The 13,096-nt window shown below is 30.5% G+C and overlaps 1 long non-coding RNA gene across 1 annotated transcript; it reads right to left on the bottom strand.

The window, feature by feature from the left end:
* Positions 1–6,208: 6,208 nt before the first annotated feature.
* Positions 6,209–9,300, bottom strand: LOC132069257 (uncharacterized). Its single transcript, XR_009417716.1, has 4 exons — positions 7,977–9,300; positions 7,647–7,731; positions 6,770–7,010; positions 6,209–6,530 (listed from the first exon to the last, which is right to left on the bottom strand). It is a non-coding gene; the product is annotated as an uncharacterized LOC132069257 (long non-coding RNA).
* Positions 9,301–13,096: the final 3,796 nt, after the last annotated feature.

The following is a 13,096-nucleotide window of genomic DNA, read 5'->3' as shown; positions in this document are numbered from 1 at the left end:
AAATTTCACTGACATAGTGATATTAATGTGTGCTTATATCCTAAGGATTTTTATCCTGTATATTACTTGGGCTAAGCTTATAATTTAAATAAGCTTATATTTTTAGATGTTACCCGATTTAGCTATCTTGTATATAAGTTAAAATATTCTTTCACTTATTAATAAGGCATTAAAGACATACAATTGTCACTTATTTTCCCTTCTTTTGCTTGACTTTTGAGTTGTTTCAATTCCCCTGTCATTGAAATTCGATTGACAAGTGGCGAATTCATCCAAGTTTTTGCATTCAGATTCAGATAGGAGGGGAAATCTTGAAATCTTAATTGTTATTTGAGTTTATATTTTCAAAGTTGAATCTTAAAATTGGGAGTCATTTTGATTGTTAGTTGACATAACTCAATTGTTTGTCGTGTGGAGCTCAAATCATGGTTAGAGACTTAGGGTACTCGTTTTGTAAGATTTGGGTTGTAAAAATTATATTAGAAAAGTAATCCATCATTGTTGAATAAGCTTGAAGAAGTGAGTTTGAATTTTAATTTTGACTTTCATGAGAAATTTGGAGTGAGGTTTTTTTTAGACTTGTTGTAAATAATTTAAGGATGTTGCCTACCAAAATTAAACTTACTTGGCGGGTATTTGGACTTGTTCTGAATAAGAATTGCAATTGAAAATCGAGAAGAAGTTTGTCACTATAGCTAACGACGTTTTTGTACTTTTATAGTACATTATTATATACTCTACTTTTATATAAGGTAGATACATTGTTTATATAAGTATATAAATAGTGTATAATAATGAATAAGAGTGAATAAACAATGTTATAAGGAAAATGTAGAGTACGTGAATGTAAACTAGCAAATGCGATTATGTGAGTGCAATGAGTTCTGTTAGGCCGCATATTTTTGGAAAGTCCCGTGTGTGTTTACTTTTGTTTAAGATTAAGCAGTTAAAATGCTCCAAAACTATTATTATTCATATTAATATTAAATACCAAATCGAAAATAAAATTATTCTGAGATGATCTCCTTCTTACAAGCAAAGTCCATGCTCCTTTTTCAAATACGATAAATCAGATGTTCAACTATTATATAAATACCAACCTAAAATTGAATAGTAATGAGATCATTGACATCAAATATGAGTGCTCAAATTTCAATACTATATATCTTTAATACACCTTCTTCTAAAATTAAGAATGTATAATTATAGATAAACTTGCTATCCTTTTATAATACAATGACAAAGTGTAGTTGTCACCAGATTTTCTTTTTCGAACTTCTTTCTAGAGGTGGAACATAGGCAGTTGGGTTGAACTTGGGTAGGGAAATTCGCATTAATCCCCTAATTTGGGGTGGTCTTTTATTTTTGCCCCTCGAATCACTGGTTTTTAATTCTTGTCTTTCGTCACTTTAATAATAAAAAAGTGGTCGAAAATATCTCTCACATTAAAAAAACAAAAAACAAAAAAGAAATTCGGATCTATGACCTAATTCGCAAGGCAAGGTTTGACAGAAACTATGCCTATTCGGGCAAAGTTACATAGAAACTATGCCTTATCCGACATAGTTCTGTAGAAATTAAGTTATTAGGCATAACTTCATTTCTATAAAACTTATGCCGGAAAATGCATAATTTCTATGTAACTTTGCCCGAATAGGCATAGTATCTATAAACTTATGCCGAGCCCGAATTAGTTACTACATAACTTATATATGCCGGATAACTTAATTTCTGCAAAACTATGCCGGACAAGGCATAGTTTCTATGTTACTCTGCCCAAATAGGCATAGTTTCTATCAAACCTCAATTTTTTTTTTACTCTGCAGGGGATCGAACCCAGCATCTCTGATTTCGTAGACCAACGAATAAGAATACTTTACCCACAAATTTTCATTAAATGAGAAGCAGAAACAAAAATTAAAGATCAGCGATTTGAGGGGAAAAAATTAAAGACCAGTCCATATTAAGGGAATCCACGTAAAAAAAATGGTCAAAGTAGGTCAAATTACGGCAACCGGACATAATGCAATTTGTTCAAAATTCATCTGGGTCAAAGTAAATTGAATCAATAGTATAAAATAACAGGTGATAATCCAATCTGCCCAACATCCCCTACTTATGAAACTTAATGTATTTTTTCTAAAATTTTAAACTTAAGCTTTTTCTAATTACATCATTTCTAATTTGGAAAAATTACATACGGTACCTACTTAAGACTCTTTATTACAAAATATACGAGATAGTTTTCTTTATTTACAAAACATAACGATATATTACAAAACATGACGGATTTTCATATATTTTTTGTTTTTTTTTTATTTTTTTTTTCCAGAAAATATTTTTTTTTAATTTTTTTTTTTTTTTTTTTTTGTTCAAAGGCCGATGATTACCTCAAATTTTTGTATATGAAAATTGTGTATGAAAAATGTATGGCGTATGTGTGAGCAAAATTTTTAATATAATTTTCATACAACACAAAATTGTGAAATAAAAACTTTAAACCTTGAATATTGTATGAAAGTTGTTACAATGTTGTTGTAATTGTATTAATTTTCCAGAAACCTAATATGAACTTTATATACGAAAAATGTGAATGAAATTCTAAATCTTGAGCGAGATATACACATTTCATACCATTCTCATGCATAAAATTTTGAGCGTAATGTTTAAGCCTTGATCGAGATATACACATTTCATACGTTCTTCATACATAAAATTTGAGCGAACTTTTTAAGCCTTGAGCAACATATACACATTTCATACACAAAAATTTGAGCGATTATTTTAAGTCTTGAATGTTGTATAGAAGTTGTATACAATGCCCAAATAGGCATAGTTTCTAACATGAACTTTATACACGAAAAATGTGAGCGAAATTTTAAGACTTGAGCGAGATACAAACTTCATCTTTGTTTTCATACACACAATTTTGAGCGGATTTTTTAAGCCTTGAACGAGATATACACATTTCATACATTTTTCATACCGTTTTCATACACTAAATTTTGAGCGAACTTTTTAAGCCTTGAGCGAGATATACACATTTTATACAACTTTCATACATAAATTTTTGAGCTAAAAAATATTTTTTTAAAAAAATATTTTTAAAATATATATATATATATATATATATATATATATATATATATATATATATATATATATATATATATATTTTTAAAAAAAAGCATGTTTTGTATAGGGTTTGTAATGTTCTGTTTTGTAAATATAAAACTTCGTCACGTTTCGTAAGTAGTTCTCCTTAAGATGTATATATACGTAGTTGTCCCTTCTAATTTAAAGTATTACTAGTATTCATACCCGCGCGATGCGCAGATATATGAAGTTGTAATCTTGATTGTTTGAGCACATTAGATCATATTAATTTAATAAAAATCAAATTATCATTTTATTTTTCAATGTGTTATGCCAAATAATAAAAACATTATAAAACTCATGAAAACCAATCATATAAATAAAATCACATAATAACATTTCTATGAAACTCAAATATAATAATCACATAATTTCTAATACAAACAACTCGAACATATAACATAATTCAAAACAAATAATAATACATTATAATTTATATATTTAACAATCCCTCAAATTTCATTATGAGGAACATCTTTATTTGTTTTTTTAATTGATTTTTTTTTAATCTTTGCTTATTCTTTTGTTCCCTTCAATTTTTTTGCTTTTCTACGGAAGAAAATATATTTTTCTATCTTAATTAATGTAGAGATCTAGAGCATAATAAACTTAAAATTTTTTTGGGGTTCTATGATACTAATAATGGTGAAGTCTTCTTATTTCAAAGTAAAATAAGTTGTATCCTGATATTTTTTTACTTTTTCATCTTTTTTTTTCTTTTCAAAATTCACAATTATTAGGTTATTCATTACTTCATACTGTTATATTTGATGTGTGAGTTCTTATTAGCTTGTCATTTGATTTAATATCCTTGCCTATTATCCTTTAATATAATATTCATCAATATAGATTTTTCCAATTCTTGGTATAATTATTTATTTTAGAATATTAAGTATGTAACAGGAACCTCCCTTAAATTCTTTTTGTACACACCACAATTGTTAATTGTTTCTAAAGCATATAATAATACGCATCTCTAGCTAGTATATACTTACTAATTAATACTTAGTTATATACTTACTAATTAATACTTAGTTTTATTAAGTTAAGGCATATTCTTTGGAGAGTAGGAGAATTAAAGTTGAATCGTTCAAATTATTTCTCCTCCAGTTATCTCTCCTCCTACACATCTCCATTTTACATAGTCATGGAGTTTTAAACAATTTAAGTTTTCTTTCATTAACTTAAATATCTTCTTTATAATTTTTTTCTTATGCACCTTTCATTGTTCAGTTAAGTATCATATCATGTTATTCTCCTTCTTTTTCTCTGACAGATAACAATTTTCATAGTAGTGCAACCAAGTTTCAATTTTTATCACTGATATTTTCCTATGTGAAATTATCCAAAAAAATCCAAAAAAATTCAAATCTCAATGCTTGTTTCAACAATATATAAATATAGTAAAACTGGCATGCATAGTCAAATACTGATTATAGTTCAAGATATGTTGTATGAGCACTTTAAATTATTTTAAATAGATTTCAGTTTAAACACAGCTATAGAAAACGAAAAGTCAGTAATAAATATAAATAATTTTTTAGTCTAATCTTTATCTTTTTAATTGGCTAAGATATATATAATCCAACTTGTCATGTTAATGTTGTATTAACATATTAAATTAAAGCCTCGAGAAGTAATTAAGAACTCATTGCAATGAAGAAAACGATTCAAGACAGAAAGCTTTGATGCTTCATAAATATATTATATGTCCAAAAATTTAGGAAAACTAAAAATATTGCCCCCCCCCCCCCCAAAAAAAAAAAAAAAAAAAACTATGTGTTCAAAAAGTAAAAAAATTAACCTGATCTACTTGAGTTCTTCTCATAAGTTGTAAGAGTATCGAAATTCTCAATTATTAATTGGTTATACCTTAACATGTTGTGTGTTTTTTCTTCATAGTTTTATTCTTGTTTTCTTTTTCTCAATTTTAATAATGAGATAAAGAAATAAAGCAAATCTATCCCTTATGGGACTATCCTATCCAGTGCAGGCTAATCAAATTGGAATATTTCATCTTTGCTCCAAAACTATAAAAAAACAGAAAGAGAAAGAGAAGAATCATATTAAAACTAAAACGAACAATTCAAGAATCATATTAAAACTATAACGAACAATTCAATCAAAAATCAGAATTCACATAGAGAAAATAAGAAGTTTCCCCACTCACCTGTTTAATTTCTTGCCCTTAATCTTCCACGTACATCTCCCTCTTCCACAATGCTCTATTTCTACGGTGTGTTATCAAACTTATCGAAGAATTTTTCTTCAGTAAATATCAGCGTCTACAACACCAAAGTTCCACAACTGGAAACTTTTGCAATGTTTGAGTTCGATTTTTTTCTTTTATGACTAAGACGACTAATTCATTCATGCTTAAAAACTCCGTTTGAAAAACTAATCATCTATTTTTTATTTTTCTCAAACTAAAAGTAAAATCATCTAAAAGTTCTACAAAAACCGCTTTTAAAAAATGATTACATAAAGAAATAGGAAAAAGAAAGAAGAAGATAAAGACGTGGATTTGTACTGTTTTCTTTTCAAACAGTTGTATAAAGAGGTGGGTTATTTGAAGATAATTATCATGTTAGGAAGATAACTGATTCCTATATTCTCTCCACATTAGCTTAAATTCCTCGGTTAATTTGAAGAGAAACTGATTCCTATATTTTCTCCATATTTCTTTCTCCATTGTAGTTTTTTAGTTTTTTTTTTTAATTTTATATTTTTAAATTAGGATTTTTCTAGTTTTGACACTTGTCATTTTATCCTTCTTTTGCCTCTCCTATATATTATATACTAGTATACGTACCCGCGCGATGCGCGGATCGCTTCAAAAGGAATGAATCATTAAAAATATTGTGCCTAAGATGTTAAAATAAGGACAAAACACTTAAAAGATTAAATAAAGATGAAAGAAGAGATATTTACTTGTTCATAATTTTACAGTTTATCAACAATGTTCTGCTAACAATGCATAAAAATTGCAGTTTTATATTGTTTAGAAAGAAAATAAATTACGCAGTAATACGTTTTATATGTACAAAGCATATATACGAAGTATATTGATTGCAATTAAAGAAAAGGGGTATTAAAATATGTTTTTACATGAAATTAGGTTCCCACAAAAGAAGAAAAATAATGCTTACAGGATCTGTGAAGGGGATATACACATAAGGAAAATGTCTCCATGAGCCTAAGTTAAAGACTTGCATATGCTCCCAAACCGCTTACTTTTTATTCCACAACGTGATTCCAACACAGCCGCGCACATAAGAATGTAAATTGCCAAGTTTGTGTGTTGCGTGTTACCAGCAAGAAGCATTAATGGTCTTCCAATTTCACCCGCTAGCAATGCTCTCCACTTTGTTGTCCTGAATTTCAAATAAGTTTCTCCTTAATCTCCTGTTAGGTTAATTATCCCACCAAATTTCAAGAAATATGAAAATTTTCTGATCTTCACACACATGCTGACAAACATACAAACACACACTCATACAACACGATAAATACATACTGTACATAGATAACAAATTAAGTACTATATCTAGTTGTGCGTGAGAGGTCGTCCCAAGCAAATCAGAACACCTAGCTACGGGAAACATTCACATACCCTTTCAGCAGAGAGTTGTTGTTTCCTTTCAACTGGTTCTTGCATCTGTTCCGGGTCATCACTATTTCCTTTGCATCGTATCACCTTTACTCTTTTTGATAGGTGCTTCAGAATCTTGACCTTGTACATCGATTTCATCGCATCCGCACATTTTGTTTTATTTTTTGCAGGTATCCACATCTTTTTCAGCCCTCTTTCTAGGATTCCTGATTCTTATGGCTTGCTTGAATTTTGAATCCTCCTGCACAAAATCGGTAAAACCACAAATTTGATAATCCATCTCAGGGCTATATTCAGCATCAGAAACAACTGTCCCAGACAACGGATATAGACCAATTCCTTCAGCTAGTTTCTAAACCTCTCCTTGTCATTTTCAAACAGAGAAAAACCATTGGCAAACCTCAACTCTCCAAATTCAAACAAAGAGAAAAACCTCAACTTACTCCATTAATACTAATGAACCAAACACACCTTTCAATCTCACTTATCCAGAAATAGTGACACCATATAATCTTGCATTACTAATACCTAGCATAACTAATACCTGCATTACTCTAATCAACAACCAAACAAACACTAAATAACCTGAGATGATAAACACTAACTAAACAAACAAATGTAGTTCACTGATTATGGTATTAAATATGACCATAACTTCACATGCAAATCTTAACCTATCAATATGCAACAGTACAAAGTACATACACATTTTGTTTCCAGTTCCTTTCAACTACATTAATCAATAGTGTTTAAGTACTTGATGGAGTGATAGTGAGAGTGACTTTTCTCTTCTAATAGAACTTGTTTTTTACCACCAAGACCAACATTACCACAGAGAACATCTGTCATAAACTAACAGGAAATAAGAATACCACACCTGGACATTTAGTAATTTCGACAATATCTCCATGTTTCACGCCAGAATGAAATTTCATAAAGTCCTCTACATTCAACACTGAATCCTGCACATACATCAGGACATAATACTTCTCAGTGATAAGAATTAACTTAAACTTAGTAAAATGTAACTGATGGGAGCTTAAAGACTCGTTTGTACAAAACCTTTTGGTCATCTCATCCACCTACTATTGGCATAAGTTAAAAATCAGAAACAACAAAATGATAAAGAGTAATATAACCACCTCGCACTTGCCATATATGTTGATGTTTTATGAAGTTGTATACAAACTGTATTATGTGAACTCACCAAAGAATTTTGTCCTCCCTCTCATAGACATAACGTTTCTCTTCCTCTGGTTCTGCAATGTCCTCCTCTCTGTCACCCAAAATTAGTGCCTCGCTACCATGTTGGTCATAATTATCCGCCTTCACCGAACCACTGATTGGTATTTAGCCATTTCTTGATTTCTATGCTTTGTGAAGAAGACTGAGATCATACAGCCATGAAATAAGGATGTTGTAATAGAATATCCGAACCGTATACATACCTTCTCATCCTGCAGCAGCATCTCTAGCGACACTACACGAACCTTTAAATTCCACATCATCTTAGTACTCCATATATCACTAATAAAGTCAATTCTGGGAGACATGTTTTTGAAGTATATATTGAACAGCGTATTTGTTTTCCAATGTTGAAATTGAACTATGTTATGGAGATTCTTCGAATACCAGTTTATATAAGAAATTGAAAAGCTGTGCAGTTTGGATTAATATAGGACTCTGTCACTGAAATGCATCCTAGTAGAAGTATAGTACTTTGTTTCAGGAGTAGGACTCTTTTAGGATAGAGTCAAATACACAGATTATATTTCAATCTGTGCAATTGAAGATAATTAGTTAGTAGTAGGAGTAATATCTGCAGATAATATCTCTATCTTTATCTTTAAGATTAACTTCTATTCATTTTTTTTTTTGTTCTTTTCGTTAATTAACAAAGCAAAGATAAAAAGGTATATGCATTTGAGATGTCCCTGTGCCGATATTTGTTTCCAGCTTGCTCTCGACTCTCGTTAATTAAAAAACTTTAGCTTTTAAAATTTTAAATCTTTCACTTTATATTTATAGATTATTATTATTACATGTATTAATTAGCAATTATTATTGTTGTTATTATTATTATTATTGTTATTAAATGATTATTTGACAAAAGATAATGGCAAAAGAAAAAGAAATAAACGTCAGATTTTTTAATATGAATCGAGATGAACGTACTGCTTGTTGAAAACTGAGTTTTTAAATTTCTCTCAAACTCAAAATTTTAATATTTTCTCTCAAACTCAAAAGCTGTACGGTTTGGATTACTTTTATTAAAACAATTAAAATAGGACCCTTTGATTGAATTTAATGTGGTATATAACTCTTTTTTTAACAGATTGTTTGAGTTTGAATGAATTGTGATATTGTTAAGGATAAAGTTTAAAGCTTTATTCTAAATGCGGATAACTATTGCTTGTTTTAAATTCAAATGTTTAAATTTTATTTTCCATAAATTATTTTTTAATTTTGGAATGTTATAAAAAATGTTAAAAACTGTCTTAATTCTTATTATTGTTGTCTTAAATTTGCCAATTATTGTTATTCCTTTTAAGACACGCTTTCTTTATGCCTCTCTATTATATATATATATATAGATAGAAGATTTGTACGTTGAGTTGCTGTTTCGACCTGTTGAGTTAGGGTACCACTTTTGGTGGTTTTCTACCCAACAATTTGATGACTAATTTTTAGTTCTAACTCGTTAGTTCAAATCAATAAACAAGTTATATTACGTATTTAAACTTGAACAGATTGAGTGAGGTACTAAAAATGGATAATGTTGCCACCTCTACAGGTCTTCCACTTACAAACAAACAAACAAAAATCAAAATAAATCCTCCTCCTCCCTCCTAAAGCTAATGTCCATACACTCCTCTAGATTACAAACTTTTACTTTCTCTTGGTAGAAAGTCACAACTCACAAGGGGTTTGGTGTGGGCCCATAATCATTAAAATACCCGACAGAATAGAGGTTGCTGGGAAAATCTAGCTGACCTAATCCTTGAAACAAAAGATCATGGCCTGTTTTTGGGCTTTCTTAAGTTTCACCAGACATCTGGGCCTCATTTATTTATGGATGTGGGCCGGGTTTCTACCTCAGCCTCATTTCTTTTTTACCGTTTTCTCTTCAAATAATTTTATGGTTTTCCCTTCAAATGTGTTGATCTTTAATTTTTGCTTCTTAAAATCGAACTTACGCCTAGCGGGACATAAGTTATTGAAGGATGCGGGCATAACTTGTGGATATTATGATCCGTAACTTATGCATCTCTAAGCATAAATTCGATTTTGAAGGGCAAAAATTAAATACCAGAAATGACCTTTCTCTTTTTCCCTTCGTTCATGTGTTGCGGCAAAAGAAAATACTTGTTGTCTTTGGCACAAACTTATAAGTATTTTTTTGCCCTTATTGTACCGTCTTTGTTCTTTTCTAGTTTTCCTATTTTCCATAACTATTGAATTAATTACAGTACTTCTTTTATCTCCTTTTGCTGATTTTGGATTTTTGCAAGACAAAAATAAGATATCTGTCCTGTAGTAAATAGTCATCCTAATTCTATCATTGCAGGCTTGCAGCAATGTCGGCTGAAAAAGAGATTCATGTGGCCAAAAATACAAAGAGAACTAGTGAGGTCGATTAGGTTATGAAATTCCTTAGTTTTTTATTAATCTTTTAAAATAAAGTAAAAAGAACCAAGAGTAAAATAAGTTAAAAGATGGATATTTTTTTCTATTTACCATTTAAACTGCACAGCAACTTAACTTGTTATATCAAACTAGTTACCATTTTTACTACGTTACAAATTAAATTTATTATAATTATATTTATATGTAATTACGGTGTATGTCTTATATGATTGTATAAAAGTATCTTATGCAGTAAATGCATAAGAAATTAAACTCGTTACGCATTCAATTTCTTATAAAAGCAGTAATATGGATATAAAATATGATAAAAGATGGACAACTTCTTTTATTAGCAATTTTCAGTACTTTAGCTTAATCTAAAAATGGCTATTCTGCTTAGAGATGAACTTTTCGAAATACTCCTGAAAATCTGGCTTTCTGTGGACCCTTTGAATTCTATGCATCAATATTGCTAACATATGGATTGAGTAATTATCCTTACATTTAAAAATAAAAAGTAAATCATTTTCACAGTAATATATTTGTAAGGACTGATGTTCCCTGCTATGTACAATTACACGTCACTTTTATAAATGATATAACTAGGAACAATTTTTGAAAAGAAAAGTCGTGAAAAGAAAGCTGTAGCACATCTATTTAAATGAAACAGAATCAGCTAAATTAAATTAATTTAGTTGAATTTATGATGGAATTAACGAGGAAAAGGTCTTAAATACCTTTAAGAATGAACTCAAAGTTGTTTAGAATCACAAAATCTTTTGGTGGTGTCTCTTTCTTGATTGACTTTTGAGGAAATAACACCAAAAAGGTATAAATTCATACACTACTACGTTCTTTTTTGTTTTTTTGTTTTTCCGTGAGTTGCTTCTAAGTAAAATAAAATTTAATAGGAACTTGCTCAAATTGAACATTATATAAAGGATCTTAGAACTAGATGTCCTTTGTTTCATATATCTTAATTAAAGGGTAAGTTCAATGACTTCTTTTTATTGTTCAATAGTAATGATAACGATTTATTAAATTAAAATAAATAACTTCTTTTTAACGTTCAATAATAATGATAACGATTTAGTAGGCCTTTGGACACGAATTGAGTGATATTTAAAGTATAGTTGAGAAATGGTATTTGAAAGTTGAGATGTGTTTGGACGAGTCCGAAACCAAAATGACTCAATAAAAACTCAAGTGAACCAAAATACCCAAAAAAAAAAAATTTGGTACAAAAGTACCTTTAGCGTAGTAAAATACTGCACTAAAGCACTTAACTGTGACGGCACCGTTAAGTGCTTTAGCACATTATTTTACTGCGCTAAAGGATATTCCATCTCTCCTTTAGCGCAGGAGTCCCCTATTTTGCTCAAACAGACTCTTATTACATTTTCACACTTTTTTACGTACTTTAGCCCTATATTAATCATGCTTTGAGATAAGACTTCAATATTTATAGAACCCTACTTATTTTTGTGCGATTAATAGGTAAGGCTCGATACAACAAGGATACGCAAAAGTTCGGATTGTCGTTTAGTGGTTGAAAAGTGCTCGAAATCCATTTTTGTTTGAAGACTTGTAGTCATTAAAGCTTTACGTTATTTATGTTTTAGGGTTTCGATTTAAGTGTACTATTTTTTAGTAAAAATTGCAGCATTCATACCAATCTCAAAATAATTAAATTGCGTCATTCATAACAATATGAAAATACTTAAACTTATTCATTAATAACAAACCCAAACTTTTTAAAATACAATCATCAAAGAAAGAAACAAACTTAAAAAACATTCATCAATTAATGCCCTTGAGTTGATCTTCCGCCACCACCGTGAGATGTGCCACCACCACTAGATCTACCACCACCACGAAAGTTTCTTCCACCACGAAAGTTTCCTCGCTTACATAGAGGGTACTTCCAGCGAGATGTGATTTGACTACATCTGGCATCAGGTATACTTGCGCTTATCATGACCAACGTAATTGCAAAATAGGCATTTTTCGTGTATCCTCCGGTGGAACATCCATTCATTAGGAATACGGGGAGTATACTTTCTTTTTGAATGTACGAATAAATGCTTTATTTGCAACCATGGAAAATGGATCCGGTGGCCAATAACTCTCACTACCAAGTGGGTAGAACCTTCCAGCATACGTTTTTGCATAATTTTGAACTGTATATTCCTCAGCCATGTACGGGGAGGCGTTTTTCCCTTTCCCTAAAACCTTAAAGGCAGGAACAGGTGAATGATTGTCATTTTCCATGGCTTTCCCTTTTAATCCCCACAAAATTTTTGATTATCTCCCTTCCTTTTTGGCCCAATTTGGGAGTTCAAATTTTTTCCGTTCTGCGGGATTTTAAAAATCCGGCCCTGTTTTTTGGAACCTTTAAAATTTGGTCTAAAAACTTTTGCCCGGTTTTTGGGATCCATCTTAACCTTTTTCCCCAAATTCTTTGGCCTCTTTTGGTTTAAAGGAACCCGCTCCCCCGACCCCAAAAGTGATTCTTACCTTGCGGTGGCGGGTAGTCCTTAAACGGTTTCAAAACCATTGAATGACTGGGAAATTTTTTTTGTCGGCATACCCTTTTCCCACCTTAAAACCCGGTGTAATGTCCTTTGTATTTATCTTGCATTAAACCGGTGGAAGGCTTCACCCACCCCTAATAATCCCGTCTTGGGGGAAACTTCTTCT

Source organism: Lycium ferocissimum, chromosome 9 (assembly GCF_029784015.1).
Source record: "Lycium ferocissimum isolate CSIRO_LF1 chromosome 9, AGI_CSIRO_Lferr_CH_V1, whole genome shotgun sequence".
Taxonomy (NCBI): domain Eukaryota; kingdom Viridiplantae; phylum Streptophyta; class Magnoliopsida; order Solanales; family Solanaceae; genus Lycium; species Lycium ferocissimum.
This window is presented reverse-complemented; position numbering and strand designations above follow the sequence as displayed.